At 37.3% G+C, this 18,510-nt stretch overlaps 1 long non-coding RNA gene across 1 annotated transcript in view; it reads right to left on the bottom strand.

Annotated features, from left to right (window-relative positions):
- Window positions 1-695: 695 nt before the first annotated feature.
- Window positions 696-18,510, bottom strand: part of LOC148425604 (uncharacterized) — a 79,460-nt gene continuing 61,645 nt past the window's right edge. The window contains exon 5 of the long non-coding RNA XR_015865125.1: window positions 696-2,896. This is a non-coding gene — a long non-coding RNA (uncharacterized LOC148425604). The remainder of the gene's footprint in view (window positions 2,897-18,510) is intronic.

The raw sequence follows: 18,510 nt of genomic DNA, 5'->3' as shown, positions 1-18,510 counted from the left end.
TTGATACATTTGAATCAAATTGAGAGTCAAAGATTCCCATCCCTAATGACTGATTTTGTCAAGGAAGCTTCTAGGCTCCAAGAAGTCCAACAGCAGATGTGGAAGGTCCAGAAACACGCATCTCAATGAAAACATACAATGGGCACTCCAAATTACTTGCCAAAAGGCCTTCTCCTAAAGCCTGGATGAACCTATGGCAAGGTTCACTCAGCCAGATGGTTGTTTTTTAAATTGCGGTGTGACGGAGAAGTTGCAAGGCCATAGCATTATTTGCATTTCTGGCCAGTGAAACACTTCTAAAGAATTTTCAACCCAAGGTAATGTGACTTGTCTAGCCCCAGTACTCCTGACACCCAAAAGGATGATTAGCAAAAAAAAGAAATAAAAATGAAATGATGTTAAACTAAATTCGTATAGATCTGTATATCAAAAGGAAATTAATTACCGAGGCATGTGACCTGAGCAGGTTTGCCTACAGCGTCTCTGTCATAAATCAGCAGACAGTAAAGAGCCACCTGGTCTTGTTACACTCTGTACTGCTAAGTCACAAATCATATCCTCTCTAAATGAAGCTTTGCAGAAAATAAGTACATCATACCTTCAGCATAATTAAGGTCCCATATGGTTTAAAATCCCCTCCAGGCGGTTCACTTCCGGAAGCACTATTTCAAGATGGTTTGAAGGATGAGACAAGATAACTTAAAGACTTTATTAATACCAAATCAGGGAAATTCACATGTGCCATCATAAAAGAACAGGCATAAAATAAAAATAAGAACAAAAGGAATATAAGATGAATACTGTAAATCAATTAAGTGAAAATGCATGTAGGATAAGTAAAATGTATATGTAATAATTAGTCCATAACAAACTTAACATAACAACCAATTTTGTGGTATTATAATTAAATCCTGATTTACCGCAATTAGTGCATCTGCATATAAGATGCACCCACTCAATTTGAGAAAAACATCTTGTATAGGCATATACAAGGCATATATAGGCTACACTGGGTCATAAACCACAAATGACCTTGCTGTAACATGGGATATTTATACAGAAAGAAACTTAAACTTTTATCGGGATCTATTCTCAAAATGTTAGGGATTACCTGCACAGGAATTTAATACATTGGGATCTGTCGCATTCAGACACATATTTTTGCCGGTGAAAAGAGAAGTTGCCTCAATTCGCAAACAGTTTCAGCTGCCATAATTTTCACCGCTCACAAAGAATCACGGTGACATGTCTTACCCAATGTCATGTTTTATATGAAAGTGGGTTCAGCAATAACAAAGTCTTGTCACAGAGCCTTTTCACAAGGCTCACCCCGTAAACACCCGAAATGGTCAGAGCGTGTAATATTTTATTTTAATTTTTTGCAACATCAAATGAGAAGAAATGGTTTGACACCGGGCTGCATAACACTTGCCCCTTGGCTTTACCAAAGAGCTGTCGCTGCTCCCTGATATGGGACCAATTCCTCCAAAAAATGGGGCCCCCCTTCATTCTTGTGACTGCATAGAACCAAGTGTTATAGCTTGTTGGCCTGTAAAAATAGGCAAATTAGCTCCATCATTGTTCCTTCCACAGGACCCAAAGTGCGTGAAAAAGTAATGGTTTATAGTCCGGAAATTACAGTACAGTGTTTTTGAAACCATAGGTAAAGCGAAAGAAAGCAGTAGTGCTGTCAAGATAATAACAAACGACAGTGATTAAGCAAGATCTGTTCATTATTCAAGAGCTACTTAATTTAATTTAAATCTCAACTATACATTGAGAAAAAACTTCAGCTCGAGGTTTTGGGCTGATCAAAAGATTGATATACAACAAAATAATCTGTTTTCAGTTATGTATTTTCTTTAACAGATTTAGTTGTAAACTTTTACTACTGCTGTATTTAAAACAAGTTTCAGCCAACGGGAGGAATGATGTGTTTATCTTTTACCAATTGCAAAACAAATGGAAATGAGAAATCTAAAACATTGGCCATCTTGTCTCGCACTTGCTGAAACTTGGGATTTTTCCGTGTTTATTTTGGCAGCTGCAGACCCAGCTGTGTGCTTTGCATTTAAGATGAAGGCTAAACTTGAGCTGGTTTTCTGGTAGGCAAACTCCTTTTGACAAAGGATGACTCGAACTTGATCAAAGTTGTCGCGGGGCCATTTTTAAAAGGTAAGTTTACAATTACCATCAGGCCATCAGCCTATCATCGTATGCCAAACACAATGGCAGCCAATCAGTGTCCACTTAAGCATGCGACTAACTTTTGTTTTCCAAACCCCAACAAATCAAGCAAAAGAAACCCAGTGCATAAAAATTAAATACATAAAAACAATCAGCATACAGAAAGCATAAATGGTTAATTTGAAGCCAATGTGATAAAAAAAAAAAAATACTGCTTTTACTACTATGACTATGAATAATTGATTGCAAATAATCTGTTTATCACACACACCTAGTAAATTAGAAGGAATTTCAATCAAAAATGACCAACTGAAATTATAAGATATACTGATGTACTGTCAATTTCTTATAGTCTTATATTCTTATAGTCTTATAGTTTGAAAAATATGGTACTTCATTGTACGTGTTTCTGATTTGGAAAAAAAAATGAAAACAAAACATAAAATGAAAAATACAATTTACCAGACAACAAGATTTTTTAGAACTACACACTGCAAGGTAGGATGGTACCTACCTACTTAAGTTTTCTCTGGATATAAAGGTAAAGGTACAATACAATAAAACAAAAATGCTGCAGTTGTAAAATGTGATAGCTGACCCTATGAGTAACCTGTCACAAACACTGTAGTCTGTCACCAAAGTCTTTTGTGGGGAAGAAGAGATGATCCACAACTGTTGTCAATTATATCCTCCAAAGTGGTGGTGATTTCTGTTGAGACAGGAAAACAGCAGTGTTACAAAAACAATAATTTCTCCTCATAGGGCAAAAGAAGAAGCACTATTTTCATGATGTTATCACAAGCATTTGGTTGGCATTACACAACTCCAGCCACCATTTATCATTCTTTGGACCTGTCACATAGGGCAGGCACCAATCTGCTTCATTCAAGAGACAAAACAGTGACTAAGGTGAGATGGTTTTACAGCAATATGAGCACATGGGAACTTTGTGCACAGAAACACAAAGATTTGCGCACAAAAATAATGGCATATTCAGCCACTATGCGTTCAGCAAACATTTTCATTTTGCCACAATTACAAAGTGGCCACAAGAGAGGCGTATCATTTTCGCCATTCATTTGCAAAATAAAGTACCCACATTACATTTTTAAATTACATTCTACTATATAAACGTAAAAACAGAACACTTTGTCTGGCCGTGTAACCAAAAGATAATTGTATCATTAATATTAAACACTTTGAAAAGATTGTGTTTGCATAGGTTCCAGTAATGAATATTCTTGTGAATATTCTCATTACTGGCAATCAGTCACTAGGGGTTAAAATGGTTTAATGGCAAAAGTGACAGCAAAAACATTAAAAAAAACACCTTGGGATTAAAATCAACCGATACATTATATATAATGTATATGTACGATACCAAATAACACGAAAAGTATGACCACATATCCTTCAAATTATTCTGGACTACAGTATATGACCTTGAAGGCAAATGCAAAGCTTTGTTTGCTGAACTTGCTTCCTGAGTTGCACAGGACACACATTCACTCTGTTTCTTCAAGCCCTGTGGCAAAACTGACAGAACAAAAATCAACGGCACACCTGCAACGAGCTGCCTGCCGCTGCATTTAGAACAGTCAATCAATTCCCTTAAAAAAATTAATAGGTGGGTAATAATTACAGTAACTTGTCTTAACAAATTATAAATTGGAGGCTAACATACAATTGCCCATTTTGGATCAGCTGAGGATAAGAGTATATATATATATATATATATATATATATATATATATATATATATATATATATATATATATATATATATATATATATATATATAGTTATTTGTTATCATTTTATTATTATTTAAATTTATTTTTATATTTCCATTTATAGTAATAAAATCCATAGGATTGATTTGCTTGCATGCGTGGTAGGAACCATTGCTAAGTAATGTTTAAACAACAGTTGACCCAAAAGCTCAAAAAAGGAACAACTCCAAGTATACATTCAGGCATTAGCAAAGTCCTCTGCATAAATAACTGTTACTGTCTTTATTTCATATAGAATGCAAAAATGCACATTTCTTCAAAGTAGCCTGTTAATGATGATGATTAACAGTCAGGCACACTACATGCAGTTCAATTTCAAAGTGTGAAAAATATTCCAAATGTATCTCTAAGGAATTCACATCTTAGGAATCCTCAGAATTCAAGGGGTCACACCTGTCCGGTGGTTGTGACACATGTGTGATTTTGAACATGTTCAAAATGCAAACGTGTCTCCTCAGTAGAAATACATAAATTAATATAGAAATGTGTTGCCCTGTCATTATTGATAGAGCCACAGTTACTGTAAATGTTGCCAGTGACAGAGATAACCGTCAAACAGTTGTCAGGAATAGGTGACAACATCACCAACCATTAGCGGAACCAGTAAAGGAAAATCAGTAACTTTAGTACTTATTTATTTCCATTATTTATCTCTACTAAGTTGAATATATTTTCTTCATGAAAATAACCCTAACAGAAAAGACCCCTTCACATTCGCATGAACTCAATTACCCCCACTCTACTCGCCATGTAGTGTAGCTGCTGCATCTTGAATTATGCTTGTGAGTCTCACTTGTTCTTGTTCAGATAATGGGTTGATGTCTTTGTTCTCATGTAGCTTGACTCAGCATTAACTGTTATTTGGGAAAAAGATGCCAGTAAAAGTAAAGGAAGTGGTAAGAATTACCCAGGGCAGAATTATTCACTGACTGACAGATGTTGTTTATTTTCAGAGAACGAAGTACTTCAGCACAAACAGGAGAAAATGCCCCTAAGTCATGCACATTTCTTGCGCACCTTCAAGGTGTGGCAATTTTCCCCTCATGGGTAACAGTTTCAAACCTGTGCAGCCCTTTAAAGAGGCGTGATGCAGGAGTCTAAGGGTGGCTTTAATTTGTGGATCAGGATTTTTTTATGAAACATAAATTCCATAGGGTTCCTCCTAAAAAAAAAATCTCAATTCAGTGTTGAAGCACAGAGGAGAATATGTCTCTCAGTGCAGGGCTGGGTGTGGTTGGTCACTGTCGGATAAATGTCATTCATTTGCAGTGAACAAGTCACATCCACTCAGGTGTCAAAAGTTCCTTCCACACAAACACGCTGGCTACGTCATTCAGCACACTAGCGGCTGAGCTCATCTGAACTGGGAGAGACGAATCAGTCCATGAAGTGATTTTATTCAATATGATCACCTAAAATATGTGTTGAGTTAAATGACGTGTTTGTGAAAGAAACAGCACTAAAATAGAGCGCAGGGAAGGTTTTTTTTTTTGTGTCACAGTTTGACAAAATGCCACAGGAAATTTTATTGATTGTCAGTTACAAAGATGATTAAAAATACAGTATAGACATTTGTTTTAATGATGAATTTATAATTTAGATGTCAGTAGTTTATTTTGACAAGTTTGAATGGCAGAGATTATGATAGTTTTAGGTATTGCGGTAAAAGTTACATATTATAATCAGTCAGAGCATGCACCAATGTGGCCTTTGAGTCTGGCTTTTTCTAAACAAACTGTTAAAAATAAAGACAATTATCTGAGAGACAGCTTGTAGGTTTTAAAATGAGTGAAATAGAAAAAAAGAATATACACCTTAACCACATTATGGTGGATTTTGTTAAAAAAGAGAAGTATTTATCAATATAAATTAATATCAATACAAAAAAAAATCTGTTGAGAGTTTAAAGTTTGGTAATTTATTTGACTCAAGGCAAGAATGTAAGGGAAATCACCCAAGTAGAAATGTTATGACTGGCTGAATAAGAAAGACTACCCCTGCGAGACAAAAGCTGTGAGCCGTAGTTCCATGGCTATAGTACAAAAGTACAATATAGTCCGATTTTGAAGTCTGAGTCAACGTGAGAAAGAAATATTTTTCTTCATACTGTCAGCATGTGCTGCAAAAGAGCTGAGCCACTCTTATGTAAACCAGAATGAAACATTCATAAGAAAGCCATCGTGTCACACTCAACCCATTGGGACAGCACATGAATGATCCATATGGTGGTTTGGCAACTATCAGAAACTCATCTACAGCAAATGGGGCCACTATGACAGGTCCAAGAGACACTGTGATGTGATATGCAAGTGGGCAGCAAGCGTGACGCTTTTTAATAGTATGAACAGAAACATGTCACGATGCCAGACCAGCCAAGGTTAGATTCAAAGCGGGTGAAGAAGTGAGTGGGGGTGAACAGCAGAAAGGAGGAGGTCGGCGCCGTGCACATAATGCATTCCTGAGCCCCTTCACAACAAAGTGCTTGACCCCAACCCTCGCCCTCAGCTGCACCTAAGGCCAGTTAAAACCTTAACTCTTTCAACCTCATAATGCAAGTTAACTCCAAGTCTTCACGTTCATAACATTAGTAGTTTACAAACATGCAGCCTACACGCAAATAGAACCACATGGTTAGATGTGTCTAAATATGTATCTGAGATCATAAGGAGGGAGCTTTGCTGTGGGAAGTTGTGGCCCCAAAACCACCACTCATGCCGCCATGAAGAAATGAGGATAGGATAAGATGTGGGCTTCTGTTGGGGTTTCTTTAACTCTCTTGTGCCTTTTCACAGCTTCCGCTTCTCACTTTATCTTACTTTCTTGGTCTGATGATCTGCTACTATTGCTTGATTTTGCTTCCTTCTTTATCAATCACAATTTCTTTCACCTATACCCTTAACCATTTATTTCTCTCTCAATACTCTAACAGTAAACTTAGAGAGCAGATTAATTCCATACCCATTAAGGTGGCTAGAGATGTATGTCATCATGTATCTGCACTGTAATAACAAGAAGGTATTTAAATTTAAATTTTCATTTCTACCTTTGCTGTGACTGCAGTTTTTCTTTTAAGTTTATTGTTATTGATATATTTATGACATGTATAAGCCCCGCCATCCAAAAAAGGAACAAAACAAGAATCATGGATTATCTGATGAGAAGCCACAATTTATACTCTCATCCAGTACTTTAAGAGAATAAATATTGTTTTTTGTTTTTTTTCCCCATGATTTTAGATCACTTTTGATGATGTTTGGCAGCCAAATGTTCAAGTTCCGAGACGCCACACAACTCTAAAAAAGTCAGATCAAAGAGAACTACAGTAGATCTATTTGTCATGTGTTGGTTTATGTTCTCCAAAATGACTCCAGGAGGAGTTAGGATAATTGAATGAGAACCTCCTGGAAGATAAACCGCACTGCTGTGTGATCATGAGATGGTAGACTAGGTTGAGGTTCAAGACCTTTCTTGTGGTCACTTTGGTCTTTGGTGCCATTCTTTATTAACCGGTATTATTTTTCCAGCACCCTTCCATGAGTCAAGCCATGTTTCCTTCACACTCTAATCCAATTTTTTTCCTTTGGTGAACCAAAGATGAGATGAGCAAAAACAAAAACCTATTGTGCCTTTTGATTTGAAGTTTTTCACCCCTCCCCATCCTGCATTTTTGTGGGAACCTCAATGTCTGTGCGAAAAACAAAAATGCAACAACAAATTTTAATCTGTATAGAGTATTATGGACAGAAGGATAACTGACAGCAAAAAGTCAGACCGAAGAATAGCATAATGCTACTGTCAGAATTTATACATACACTTTCTACAGCCAACCGCACTTGTATATTTTTGCCTAAAAAAACACGGACAATTTCCTCAACATCAAACTCCATCTGAGTGGCTTTTAGTCAAATAAAAACAGTCAGCTCTGCATTCTGGAATGTGTGTGCTTGGGAAAACTTCAAGTTGTCTTTTGCCAGAGCCTTTCTCCCTCATTCTGGTAATGAATTTGTAACCTTCGACCTTCAAATACATTCTATTCCTGCCTCTGGCCTCCCTGTCTTTTTTATTTTCGCCATTTAAATTTTTTTTTTCTAATTTCTGTCTATCCATCTCACTCTCAATCTCTCTTCCCTAATGAGATGGTGACTGTCTTTCCCTGTGGGGAAGAGGTCAATGCCCCTGACACACACTCACGCACGCACACAAACTGCAAGCAATGCATACACATGCAGACCTGCACATAGTCATATAGATAAAAGAACATGCTCCCATTGTCGTCAAGCCCTTGCCACACACACATGAAGACTCACTAGCACACGTGCAGACACACACACACGCATATACACAGACAACACACTGACCCAGAAATCCCATCTCTATTATGCAGAACATCAGTTAACTGATGGTGGAGCTGATTATGCAGATACCCTCTACTAGCCCACAACTCCCTTGTGGATAGCTTCCTTTAAAATCCCAATCCCAAATGTCTTTTTATCATATCAATAGAGAATTATATATTCAGAAACAGTGGGCTCTACACACGTATAGCTTTCCACAAGTTTCTCATCAGATTATGTCAAAGTAGGAAACCATATCACGTTAGACAAAATTAGACAAACATTTCAACAAAGAGAACCAAAAAGAAACATTTATCTGTTAAAAAATGCAGCGGAAGAGACCCACTATGATTCGGTTCTCTCTGTATTAGCTCAGTCTATAAATATTTTACATGCGCATGCAGATATGTTATTTTCAAAATGATAATGAGTGCTTGTGCAGTTATAAACGTACTTTGGCCTTTAATGTGTTTTACGCTGTAGGAAACTAGAAGAAAATCCTTAAATCCTGACAAATTATGAGGATTTATTTTTAACAAAGCATTTTTATAATAGTAAAAAAAAAACATTGTTATATTACTAATGATAATGAAAAAAACAAGGATCATTCCATACACAAGGGGATTTTTTTAGGTATGAGGACTTTGAATACAGATAGAAGCTTCCTTTTCTTTTTTTTTCTTCTTTTTTTTCCTAGCACTGTCACACACTTTTCCCATCTGTGCACAAACTTTCGTATTCCCTCAGCATAAAAATCTTTGGGCTGCTCTCTCAGCCGGTCACTCAGTTCACAAAACGTTTGACTTCATCGTCACATTTAAACTTTGCGATCGCTTTCGAGGGACCAAACCGGTTGAAAGTCTTAAGGGGGATGAGGGAGCAGTTCCCAATCCAGCTCACTTCTGTATGCCCCCAGGCCTGTCTTCATCCTCAATGTTGCTCCCTCCTTCTTTAAACAATTTAGCCCATTTGTAGACATGTTTTGGGCTGAAACATGTGGCACCATCCAGGTAGAACTTTCCGCTGACTGAACCTCAATTTCTTTTGTTATTGTGATCATTTGAGTTACCTGAGACTTCTAGATGAAGATTGTGTTGTGGGTGGGGTGATTGCCTACAATTGATTTCAGGTTTGTGCATGCGGGGTGGGCGGGGCTCTATTTAACATGTCAGTGTCCAGCCGCAAGTGGTCACCTGATTCAATCAATGTCGGGACCGGGATGGATTGACGGTTTGCGACCTGGTGCCAATGTTAAACTATTACTACTGCTATTACTGTCACTTGGGTGATTGCATACAAGTTAATGAAATAAAAGTTCGAGTTGCACCCGCCGTCCCCGTTCCATTTACCTTTCCAGAGGGAGTTAGTCAGACTGAACACATCAGTTTGACTGAAACAGGACAGTCGCAAACCGTCAATCCATCCCAGTCCCGACATTGATTGAATCAATTGACATTCTCTGATGAATTTCTGTTGGTTTGCACCCTTCAGCAACCAAAAACATAGTAAGTGACCTCTGTTCAATCCTGGAACATGCATCTTGGTCGGCCATCTTTGTTAATCGTCAAAACTCTCTTTTTTTTTTTTTTTCTAATCCGCAAAGCAAATTAAACCCACGTGAAAAAGAAGTAAAATAGAAAAAAAGTAAGCTTCGATCTGTAAATATTCACATTATTTATTGAATGACCTTTGAAATATGTGTCAACAGAATGTAATAATGTATTTTTCCAAATATAACTCACATTTTTAATATGTTGGCTGGTGCTGTGATTCACCGTATTTTTCGCACTATAAGACACAATGGTTCATAAAGCGCACTCTATGAGCAGGTCTGTTTTTTTTTTTTTAAATGCCCAGTGCTGCATCAATTTTTGAGAAAAAGAAGAGTTTCAATGGTGTATTTTAGTCTGAAAAATATGGTATACTCAGTTTAGATTCAAACAGAGCTCCATTAGCACTAAAAATCTTCATTACCTAATCAAATTGACATCCTTTGGGCAGTTTGCAAATACCTTTGGTGCTTTATGATGCATTAGCATGCTAAAGAAGATAGCCACCATTGTACCACATGAAAATGTCCCCTGCCATAGAAGGTCGAAAAAAGCTTCAAAGTTAAGTGAAATTATTTTGATATTAAGATTTTTTAAGTGGTTGACACAAAATTTTAGAGGGTATATGTAAAATGAGAAAATCATTTGATGCTCAAATTAGTATAGAAAGTATAGACTGGTGTTCTTGCAACACAGCAGTGTGAAGTGGTGACCTCCACAAAGATTGCTTACTTAGCACATAAGCAAAATAACGTGCACGTTTGTGCATGCAAAAGTGCTTATATGTTCTTTAGCATATGATTCAGAGTGTGTGTGTATGCATGTGAACTTGTCTGCTTGCTAATAAGCAGCCAAGAATGCTCTTGTGTTCATTGATAATGCCATGCATTGCATTTCTGTATGTATTAGCTCGGTAATTGAAAGGCCATCTGTGGCCTACTGGGGAGGTTTAGTAAAGGGTAAACTATGAGGCTCATTATTTTTAGGAGAGGTATGCTCCCACTGGCTAAAACAAATTAGTTTGTGTCCAGTTTAACCTTCACAAAAACTTAATTACTGTAGGTGTGGTATTTGTATGCACATAATTCAGACAAGTTATTTTGGAAGTAGAGCAAACCCACTAACCTGGCTCAACTCATTTCAAGTCTGGCTTTATTAGTGCTTATTTACAGTTGATGTATAGGTGTACATTTTGTCTGTGCTACAACTGCTTCTCCGCCCAGATGTTATATTGTGTATCTGGGGAGTAGACGGAAGTTTTGTGGTGACTTTTAGACATTGAAGCCATGCACAAATGTCAAAGGTCACCTGCATCTTGTAATAAAGGCCTCTAGGAAGCAGTACAGGAAATGGATGGGTGGTTGGATTTGTGAATATAGTTTGTTCAATACTATATCGGGTTCAGACTTAGCTGAAATTTGACTACATCTGGCGGTTCAACTATGGCCAATGGACACTTTGAACGGACGGCGACTAATCTCAAGGGTGGAAGAGGAACAGCGCTAGAAGGCAAGTATAAAACTGAAGCAAAGTAGCCTTAGCTTTGTTTTTCCACTGTGCTGCTAAATTTACTCATTCGGTAGTAGGCATCCAATCCGCTGAATACGAATGATAGAAAACTATGACAACAAAGGCTGATGTCTTCAGCCCGCTTTATTATATATATATATATATATATATATATATATATATATATATATATATATATATATATATATATATATATTTTTTTTTTTTTTTTTTATATATATTTAGTCAGACCGACACTAATGTTAGCTTGCCACGTAACAGTGAGTAATTTAACTTCAACCGAGGTAGAAATCTAGGTTACTAAAGACGGAAAATCTACATTTAAAACATAACACGCAAAAAAGTATATTGTATTTCTTCTTCATTTTTTTGTAAGCACAATTTTCCCAAGTGAACATGAAGGCATCATTTCGCACAGTCAATCAATAGCATTGAAGGTCACGTCCAAGCCTATAGACCTAAAAGTTGCTTTTTAAGCCAGTTTTTGATGTTTAGCTTAGCTAAACGATGCAGAGGCAAAGGAACAATAGGTACATGCAAAGTTTTAAGAGTTGCTTTTGCTGTGAAATATTGTTCAGACCGTTTAATTCTTACCCGGTGTTGTCAGATATTGGTCGAGCAGCAGTTTGTTGAAACGCTGGTTGGACAAGAGATAACGTTCAGTGATCTTACAACTGTCTCAACATATCTAGCTTGCCACGTAACAGTGAGTAATTTAACTTCAACCGAGGTAGAAATCTAGGTTACTAAAGACGGAAAATCTACATTTAAGACATAACACGCAAAAAAGTATATTGTATTTCTTCTTCATTTTTTTGTAAGCACAATTTTCCCAAGTGAACATGAAGGCATCATTTCGCACAGTCAATCAATAGCATTGAAGGTCACGTCCAAGCCTATAGACCTAAAAGTTGCTTTTTAAGCCAGTTTTTGATGCAGAGGTGCAGAGGCAAAGGAACAATAGGTACATGCAAAGTTTTAAGAGTTGCTTTTGCTGTGAAATATTGTTCAGACCGTTTAATTCTTACCCGGTGTTGTCAGATATTGGTCGAGCAGCAGTTTGTTGAAACGCTGGTTGGACAAGAGATAACGTTCAGTGATCTTACAACTGTCTCAACATATCTGAGCCAGCAGCCCAATCATAAACTTTGGAGTTCTTACAGAGAGGTAAGACACCGCTTCAAGACATGAACAAGACATTTTTTCACAGGTTTGAATGATTGATCACATTGTTTTGTAAGTCAAATTATGATATTTCATCAAAAATTATAATACAACCCCTTTTGTAAAAAAAAAAAAGTCAATTAAACCAACTAATAAAAATATATTTCTGTAAATTTAAGCATTATTAATCCTAATACAATATTTACTTACGATAAGTATAGGCAATTTAATGATTTTAAAATGTTAAAGTGCTGTTAATTATTCATTGAAATAGGACAAGATCTTGTAAAGAATACAGATAAAACTGTATTTTAATTATGATGGGATAAAACTGTATATTTAAGACAAAGTCATTTTCTGTTATTTTACCATATTTTATTGGCTACCAGAGGATTACCGCTTTTTAGGATTTTTTTTTTTTTTTTTGATTGCAATGGCATAAAAACTTAATGGTTGAAGCCCATATAAAACAAAATGAGTTGACTTGTGATGTGGTACTGGTACAATGCCCAGCCAACAGAAAACTGCTAAAACCTTGTCCAACAGCCCTCAAAAGGAATGAGATCAATGACATGCTCTGAGTGTGTGAGCTTGTGTGTCAGCTCGCTCCATAAATTTGAGAAGAGACATGAGCTGCATGTCTCAGCAGTTTCCTGTTGTAAGCTGAGCTCTGCTGCGTGTCCCTCTGGTTCTCCCGTCACTCGGCTGGTCTACAGAGCAACGCTTGCCACACAACCACTTGTAAGCCAGCACATGCGTGTCTGCCTTCACTTATATGTGTGTTTCCTTCTGTCTCCTGTCACCAGCAGTCCCCTCTGCACCATTAGGACCTGTTAGGGTCAAGGGCCATTGCTACAGAGGTCAAAGTTCATCCTAGGTGAAAAGGCAGGCCGGTTACTTGTGGTGTGAAGTGACATTGGACAAGCTTGCAGCTACGAACGTGACATGGAATAGTTTTTATTGTTTGTTTGTTTTTTCGGTCTCCAATTCTTTTTATTTACCATTAAATTTAATTTTTGATTTACTTTTATTCTATGAACATCTAACTTATGTCTTTATCTCTTTTTGTTGCTTGGCCTGCCTGTGGGGGTTTGGCATACATTTCAAAAGGGCTACAGAGCTCAGTGGAGGAGCTCATAATCAATTAGAGAATGGTTGTTAGACCATCAGTTTCTGGGACATTTTCTGTTCACTTGTAAAACCTGGCTAGGATAAGATGTATAAGAACGGAAACCCACTAGCTGGAAATTAAAAAAAAGTCTTTGGTGAGCTTCTTTAGAGAGGGGAGAAGTCCAAATGATGAGGCAAAAATAGATTTCTTCTTAAAAAAAAAAAAGTGACATTAAGAAGACAATATCAATATCAGTACTACCAGACTAGTTTATCACTTGTGCTTGGTGATTTTAGCTCACCAAGCACCTGTTTTTGATTCCTTGCTAGTGTGTGTCTTAGATGAAACCAGGGGGTGCTGCCCAAAAAACATTGAGAACTCCATGTGTAGACCCTGTATGCAAAAAAAAAACAAATAGGAGTATCAAAATAGCAGGTTAATTGAGATCGATTAATTAGTCATAGTTAAAGCATTACTTTTTTCTTAACAGTGCTATGCTGAATGTGATTCTTTAAATTGATATTTTCTGTATGTTGATTAGATCTGATATAAATATCAGGCTAAAACAAAGGTCAATCACACTCTGACGTGGACACTGACTGGCCGTCATTGCGTTTGGTACTAGCTGATTGGCTCCTGTTTTTGGTGGGAGGGCAAGTTCAGGAGCAGAGGAAAGAAGTGAAAATTGAGTAGTATGTCAATAAAGTTTGAGTCGAATGCATTCTTTGGAGGAAGATGCTTGCTTAAGTTCGGAAGTATGATTTAAAATCACTGTCAAAAAAGATATTCTTGTGATAAACCATTCATATCTAAAAGTGTATTTTTTTTTCTTGGGAGTATAAATCTAAATTGTGAGGTTTTGAATTCTTTTGTAGTGACTATGAATCAAAATGGTGAAAAAATACTCATACCCACCCAAAAAATAATTAATACACATTTTAGGCTCACACTCATAATTTATAACTATTGGAGATACAAATAGTTAAACTATGAATAAGAATGTTTCAACAAGCATAGGTCTTTTTGACGTCTTACTCCATATAGGAGTAAGTTTAGCCATGTTTAGCCTACCACATAAATGCAATGCACCCACGGTTAATGATAAAAACTAAGATGCAAATGCAGCAAGCTATAGCAAAGCTATTTGCCAAACTAAACACAAGAGCACTCTGCATTTCAGCAATTTGTGTGACAGACAGAATGGACGATGTTTTTTTTATTTTTTTTATTCTATTTTCCATTTATGTGGCGATTGATAAAAGATGCATCTGAAATCAAATATTTTACTGTGGCCATTTTTTGTTCTGTCACAATATTAGAATGAATCCAAACTTAAAATTAAAAACCGTGGTTGCATTTTTATTTTTTTTCCCCAGGATATGTTGAGTGAGATTAGGACAAATTAGATCAAATATTTACCAGTTTTAATTATTTAATCCATTTTTTCAGTCTCTTGACAGCAGTAAAGAACATTAATATACATTTGTTGAAGAATTGACAAATTAAAAAAAAAAAAAAAAACTGAACCTCTAATATTATCATAATGCTATTTTAGAAAGAGCAGACGTGTTTCCTATCTGAGAAATGTGTGTTGAAATCTACAGACTGTGGTTTGACCGACAGATCACATCGTTTTCAACATAGAGGCTTTACTCACTTGCCAGATCATATTAAGGGTTTATGTGCTGCAGTCGGACTGCTGCAAAGGGACTTTATGCGTGATAAACATCAATGTAAGAGCTGAGTGGCTGAGCGATGACTCAGTTAAAAATAACTACTGTCACTCTGTGTAGAAGGACTTGGAAAATAGGAACATCCAAGTTCATCCTGGATTTAAGGATAGGGGCTGTTTGGTGTACACACAGATTTTTGCTGACATCTACACACTCTCACACAATCACACATTGACACACATAATGCCCAAACAAATATGTCAACCGAGCACTAAGTGAAGCTATTCACCAAGCTTCAGCAGCAAAGTTTGCCCTCCAGATAAACTCTAAAACGTAATTGCATGTCACTGTTGTATTTTGCAAGCAGTTATTTTGGTATTTTCTGTCTTCTGTAACCTGGGAAGTCTGATGGTATAAAGATCATTGTGCACACGTTTTCAACAGGTCTGTTCACAATCGTTGTTTCATTGTCAATATGTTTTGTAATATATGCATGTCATTTCTAGAAAGTTGTCATAAGTAGTTTGATTAAAAACCAAGTGATACAGTAATTACACAATTTGTCCATTTAAGAACCTACCCTAGCATGTAGCACTGCAGGTGCAGTTTGTCCACCACTTCTTATTAGAGGCAGAGAAGAGATATATACAGCACAATTTCCTGTGCCCCATGTAATATAATTTAATGAGCACTACTGTAGACCTACAATTATATTCTAAAAATACTGTTGGTTTTTAAGAACACATTAATTTCCAAGTTTTTTATTTATTTATAATAATTACATTTATTCATATTCAATTAAAAACGGTCATAATCTTACATATTGTTACTTTAATTACCTAATGTAATCGATTTTCAGATTCTCCATTCTTAGACCCTCCTATAGCCAAATATGTACTTGGAATTTTTTCCAAAAGTAGTCTGAGACTGAATGTCTGGAACTTTAAAAACGCATAGAATTATGCCTGGGATTGAATGAGGTTACCTGTTACAAACCTACTATTCAATCAGTTTATAAAGACATTTATGCTTTGTAATGTTGTTCTAGATGTCTCAGGTAATAATTTACAATCTTTTGCACCCTAAGCTTTAAATATGACCGAACCCTAAACCAAACCCTAACCCTAACCCTATGTTACAATCTTTTGAATCTGAACAAAACATTGGTTAAAAATTACCTGGGAAAGCATTACAAAAGTGAGAGAGAAATTTCCTGCATGTCGTGTGAACCTAAATGTGTTAAAAAAGAAACATTGTGCAAAAACTGGTTGAGGCAGGGCTCGGGTTAAATCATCACGTGGTTTGAGTCAGGATCCAGGAAATGGATATAGGTCATTAAAATGTGCTCTGAAGTGGTGCGGGTGTATGGGTGAGCATATGTATAAACGTATCCACCCCTTCACCAGTTGAACAGGATGTCAGAGGTCAAATAAGAGGGGTTAGAGGTTAAAGCCTGACTAAATAATTACAAGATAGTGTTTCCAGTGTCAGTCACACAAACACAAAACTCCATGACCATGAAGGTTGTTATCTTTGAGGTGTCTGGACAGTGTCTTCCTCTGTGCCCTCTGAGCAATACAGCAACATACACTTGAACATGTTCTCCTTCCTCTCTGTCTGTGTGACGTCCGCACACCCACCCGTCATCCAGACACGCATAAAGTCCCAGCCTGAGAGCCTTTCCTATCGACAGGCAAGCAGTCAGGAAACTGAAAGAGGGGAAGCACGAGAGGCCCAAGCGGGAGCGGCAAGGTGGCTATATTTAGCCTGTCAGTCACAAAGGTGGAAGGTCAGCTGAAAGCCTACTGACACCTATGCACTCACACAGCACACACGCATGCTGCAATATTCATCAAAACAAGGTCAAGAGTGGAGGGCAGGCAGCTGGCAATAGGTTTATAGAGCCAAGGCGTGAGCAGACAGCTGCCTCGTTTTACTGGGGTCTGCCCTTTCAATTGAGACCGGAGGAAAGTTTAAAGAGGACACGAGTTAATTTTTACAGCGGGGCAGAAGACTATTATGCACCAAAAATGTCACTGTAATCACCTGCAGATAAACACAATTACTTTGATTAATTAATTACTTGATCCCGTGTCCCACCTTTATCAGTTTTGAATATCATTTACTTTTAGTGAGATACAGTTGCAGTCAGTACTGAAGAACAAAACAGCATGGGTGGGCAGGTTAGGCAGAATGTCCAGGTGGGCTTGAGGAAAGTGGACTGCGCTGTCAACACAACAAGAGTGGACATTTCATCCATGGACACAGACACAAAAGCACAGGTGCACAGAAAAACCGATAGACTTAATGATAAAATGACGCATGGTCAGCCAAACATGGAGACAAGGCTAGGGGTCACATGAGCACACCTTGACCAAGCACACGGACATAAAGAAAGAGATATTTACATTACTTAGTTCGGCAGTCAGTCATCACAAATGCATAAAACGTGAGGACATTTTGTGGACAGGTGGCACAATGTGCAGTTTCAACAAAGAACCCATAATACAGTATTTTATTGGGAATTAGCGAACCATGAGTTCACCATTTTTCTGGTTACTCCGTTTTCCCCACACATTCCAAAAACATGCAAGGTTAATTGAAGACTTCCTGCGTCTTGTGATTAGTTAGCAACCCGGTCATGATGTACCTTGCCTCATGTCCAAAACCAGCTTGGAAGGTCTCCAAAAGCTCACAGTCTTAATGAGGACAAGCAGTACATGAAATGGATGGATAGCGTAACCATTGAGTCTTCCCATCATCCGAAATTTGCCGTTGTACAGCCTTGCTCACAAATTCACTTTGACGGCACATAGCGAATGGATTCGAGTATCAGTAAAACATCATACATACAATGTTACAACACATTGTGGAGGAGAGACACATGGATCAAGGAACCAGTTTGTCCATGGCAGAGACACTCTAATGAGTGACCTCGTAGTGAATGCGGATCCTTCCTGAATAGAAAGGTGGGTGAATGGAACAAAATTGGTCCATACAAGATGGTAAATGTTAGCACCACCTGCAGGGCACCTATTCAGCCTTGAAGGAGGTTCCTGTTTCAAAAAATGTTCGGCAACTGAACAGAAATGACAATGACCCACATGGCGTTAAAAACTATGCCTCAAACAGAGTGCTCTCTGAATTCCCACACTAAGATTACATTTT

The sequence above is a fragment of the Hippichthys cyanospilos genome, chromosome 3 (assembly GCF_059441005.1).
Source record: "Hippichthys cyanospilos isolate Australia breed blue-spotted pipefish chromosome 3, RoL_Hcya_1.0, whole genome shotgun sequence".
Lineage (NCBI taxonomy): Eukaryota > Metazoa > Chordata > Actinopteri > Syngnathiformes > Syngnathidae > Hippichthys > Hippichthys cyanospilos.
Note: the sequence above shows the minus strand (reverse complement) of the source record. Positions and strands in the feature narration are given on the sequence as shown.